This window comes from Nanorana parkeri, unplaced genomic scaffold (genome assembly GCF_000935625.1).
Source record: "Nanorana parkeri isolate BGI_ZX_2015 unplaced genomic scaffold, ASM93562v1 scaffold252, whole genome shotgun sequence".
Lineage (NCBI taxonomy): Eukaryota > Metazoa > Chordata > Amphibia > Anura > Dicroglossidae > Nanorana > Nanorana parkeri.
The window spans coordinates 1,588,417-1,593,220 of NW_017306520.1; positions in this window are offsets into that span (position 1 = coordinate 1,588,417).

The following is a 4,804-nucleotide window of genomic DNA, read 5'->3' on the forward strand; positions in this document are numbered from 1 at the left end:
ATATATATATATATCTTGCACATGATTGGGTATTGAAATTAGACACAGCTTCCCTACTTTACTTTTAAGTGGACGTTCACTTTGCTAAGTGAAGAATTTCTACTGCTTTAGTAATTAAACCCATCTAGTCCTAAATCGTTCCCGAAACGCATATTAAGGGCTGTAAAATGTTTTGTACGAATTCTTTTGTAGTTATGATAAAAACATCACATGTGTTACGTTGTTGGGGAATTAATAGAACAAACAAGGGGATGATTTGATCATAAAGATCTAGTTATACAATGGTAACGTGGGAGTCATCTTTGCAGGGATTAGGGCTGCATGGGGCAGTGAACAGACTTCTGTTATGTCCATAGATCAGACATTGCTCGCTGATCGTTCCACTCACAAGAAGAATATAGATCAGCTTTCTCCCCCTCCACAGCAAGTGCATTTCACTGGCAATTCCTGACTGCTCCAAGAGCCCCTTTATTGGCTCCTTTTTTTTTTGGCTCTCTCAAATACCTGCCATACTGCCTTGAAGTTTTAAATATGATCCGGGCAAGAAGAATGAATGAAGCCGACAGATAACCTCCTCTCTGCTCATCTCCTCGCTAATGCAAGCTGGCAATTCAATTATTTGAAGAGGAATATTAGAAGTAAGGTCTCCCATCGATGGCACACACTGTATTAACCCAGCAGCCCCCACTACACCGACTCAGTGCTCATTCTTTCTCCAGCACCCACACACCTATCCAATTACTGCATCGCCCTAAGCCAGGAGGTCCCCATTTGTCACAGCTAATATTGGACGTGGGGATTTTTTTTCTGTACCTTTTGTCAACTCAGAATGAAATCTCAGGCACTCTTGGTGTGGTTTTAAAACTGTACACGTTTAGGTCTTTTATTTTCTTGGCTCGCAGGATTATTTCAAGCTCTTTTCATGCCCCCGAGTGCATATCGGTGTGACATAAATATATCAGCCAAATCCCATTTATCAACATTGCTGCTGTGATCACACAATGTGGGCCGGACAGTAGACAGACAAATGAGTTTTTCATGTAGATCTCAGCACAAAAGAGCCCAGGCAAGCTGGGTAGCTGATGGATCACAGGGCCTATAGCTCGGTCCCATAAGGCAGATTCCTTTGCTTCTTCTATAGCTAGCCGACCATTGGCTGGACATTGGCTGAGGATTACAGATATTTAGGATCTTCTCACCCTATGCGGAATCACAACTGCCATCTGCCATCAGAAATATTATCGACTTGAGAATGGCCAAATATTTCTATGACTGTCAAACCCAGGCTGCAGAAATCCAATGCGTTTTATGGATCTGCTCCTGCAGTCTTGTCATTGAAGCAGCTGTGAATTTCACTTGGAAAACCAATAATTGCACTGAGGAGTTGAATCATTATCTATTTCCCCCAATTAGTTTGGATCAGTACTACTTATCTGTTTTCATATGTTAATTTTAGACAGAGTGAGAGAAAAAAACAACAACTTCCTTAGCCCTGATTTTTGCAGGCTTTATGAAAGTCACTATGAATTTATTTTTAATACTTATTAGTTGTTAAATATATTTGTAATATTTAAGTACATCCAAACTCAGTGAAAGCTCAACTCCAGTTTTTTTTATCTGAATAAAGTGGAGAAGAGTTAGATATTTTTTAGGTTTTTGTGGTTGTATGTGCTCCCACTATGGGAATTCCCTCTAACTTTTTATCACGGTGACCCCAGGACAAGAAAAAAGGGAAATGCGGGATCACCAGGACAGGAACACAAAGACAGCAGAGGAAACCTGATAAAAGGTGTAATCCTTCACTACTTCACCTTAGGAGAAATCTCCCATCAATTCCTGTCCCTCTAACCCTCTGTCACAAGGGGAGAAAGTGAGAGGGAAAGCAACCCAAATGGGGAAAAAGCAATAGCAACCTGAAAAATTCAAACCCTTATCCACTCCATGCAAACTAAAGGCAACAAAAGAGTTCGGCCGGGGTTGGGCTTTAAAAAGTTTTCAGTTACATTTTTACAGGGAGATATTGAGATATTTGAGATCGTGAGATATTTTTAAGATATTGAGATATTTGAAACGTTTATATATTTTTGAGATATTTGTGATGTCCTATTCTAATTTATTGTAGGGACTGTTTTTTTTCCTTCTGGGATACTCATTCACAGAAACTAGCCATCTGTTAATTGTGCATGTATGTATATTTGCTTTATCCATGTATGATCTATATGCCCTGCTGCCTGTCTTGTCCATTAGGTCACATCAGCATAGGAGTTGATGAAGGTGTTACTATTGTCTGCGATCTAATCATTCACAGGAAGCTCTTCGTAGGAACAACTTTAGTTTTTTATGCCAGGAACTGGACGTGTAAGGCTACATGCACATGGCCGTAAGAAATGTACAGGTCATATACGCATGTTGTTTCTAGGCAAAAAGTACCAGCATAAATGATAAGCAAAAAGCTTGCTTTTAGATGTTTGAAGTCACATAAACACATATGACTAAAATTCTGGTTCCATTCCCCCTGCTCTGTTTCCAATGTAATTTTCTTGTTTGTATTGAATCAACACATGTACGCATGCGTGTACATGCTTATGCTCAAAAAGCTTATGTACTCAGATGCAGGTTTTTTTAAAGATTTCTGTTATGTATCTGAACGCAGCAGATGTTTACGCACGTGTGTGTAAACATGTATGCCGCTTTTTTTCTTTTGACTGACGGCGGCTGACGGCTCCGATGTCAGAAGAAAAAAACAACAACAACAGAGCAGGGAAAGGTTCACTCTGCTCGATCGATCGATCAGAGTAAACCTTTCCGGGAAAAAGTGTTTCTTTCCCAGGCAGCCGGGAGCCGCTATCTCATAGCGGGAGACTCCCGGAGCGTCCGGGAGAGTTGGGATGTCTGGTAATGACAGATCAGCGTCCCTGGTTACCTGGTAACAAGGGGGCGCTGATCTGTCTTAGCAAGTGGCCGGAGCCAGCCGTGAGATGACGGCTGGCTCCGCCCAGCTGTCAGTAGCAGGCTGTCGGCTGGCCAATGGCCGGCCCTTCGGTCAGCTTCGGGCTTTCACCTCGGCTCAGTCGAGCCAAGGCATATGCCTTCGGCTCGACTGAGCCGCGCGGCCCACTTCGGGAGCTGTACGGCCTATAGTGAATAGCCCGTACAGCAGCCCTTCGGTTCTACTGAACCGAAGGGGTCCTTGGGCCGAAGCTAGCCGAAGGATCAGCCGAAGCTACGGCCAGATCCTTCGGCAGCTTTGTGAATAGACCCCTATTGCTGTGAGTGCAATAAGGGTTCAAATTATAATAATGAATGTGCTGTGCTTCAACTAGAACAATCAAATACATAAATAAATAAACAAATCTCTATAATAAATATGTGCTAAACAATACATGCAATCAAAGTGTTCACAATTCCAATTATCACCCAGGTGCTCACCCCCCGAAGGGCCTTTTCACACCATATGCAGTGCGTTCCGGCCACGTTCCGGCCGGAATGCACTTCATCGCATTACGGCCGTCTCAGTATTTCGTGGGCATGGCTATGGCGCCATTCACTTCAATGGCCTGCAACGCCCCCTCCAGCCCGGCAAAAGTGAGCCAGTCGCAATGCGATGCAGTGCGTTCCGACCAGAACGTGGCCAGAACACACTGCCTATGGTGTGAACGAACCCTTAATGTGCTGCTCACCTTATAAGTAGACCTAAGCAGGTCTAGAAACGCTTTGTAGGATCTCCAGTCAATCTTATTCAAAGGCCGTCCCTCCGCAATCGTTACACAGAAAATTATGTCAGCATGTCATCTTGACCGTATCCAAAATATAAAAACAGCCCATAGCATAAAACCGTAATATTAAAAAACTCCTTTATTTAAATAACTACTCACATAAGGAAAGTTGACATAAAACCTCAAGTAAGATGTATGCCTGACAGCTCTCTCTCCATGTCATCGTATTCTCAGGGTGCAAAAACGGGTCAAACAGGAGTTGTGCTGCTGACCATGCAATCTCCAATCCACGTCTGCGAGACTCGGCCCTACGCTCCGTAATGAGTGTGGTGCACTTGGGACAAATATTGAGCACTTTATACGTGTGATTCCACATGTGTGCACATCTGAACACGGAATATATGATTGAACTTACCAGAGGGATATTTAATTATTAAGGATTGATATTTACAAGTAAAGCAATTGTGAACATTTTGATTGCATGTATTGTTGTTTGGCACATATTTATTATAGGGATTTGTTTATTATTTATTTGATTGTTATAGTTGAAGTGCAGCACATTCATTATTATAATTTGATAAATTTAGAGGGTAAAACTTCTTATAGTGCTTGCAGCTACACAGGGTTTGGTGTGAGGTGCTATTTGTCCAGTGCAATAAGTGTTACTGCTTTGTATACATATCTTTTCCACCACGTGTGAGTAGCCTTTCCAATTGCTATATCACTGCACATGCCACAGTAATTTCTTCCAATACAAAGCACAAATATATCTAGCTACCTGCTGATATCTCAATATATTTAAAAAGTAACATTTATATATACGTTATGAACATTTTTAAAAACCCATATATTGCTGGAAGAGTAGAATCCCTAATGTCCATAAATTATTTATAATTTCATCTAAATTACCTGTTTATAGGTGTAACAATTATTCCTCCTTTTATGTTCTGCTTACTGTGCAATGTATTGCTGGATTGAGCAGAAAGGGCTATTGGATCTGGTAAACATTTTGAAAGCCACACAGATTTGCATGTATGCACTATTTTTAACTTTCAACTTCAGAGTGTTTGTTCTTTATTGTTATACTT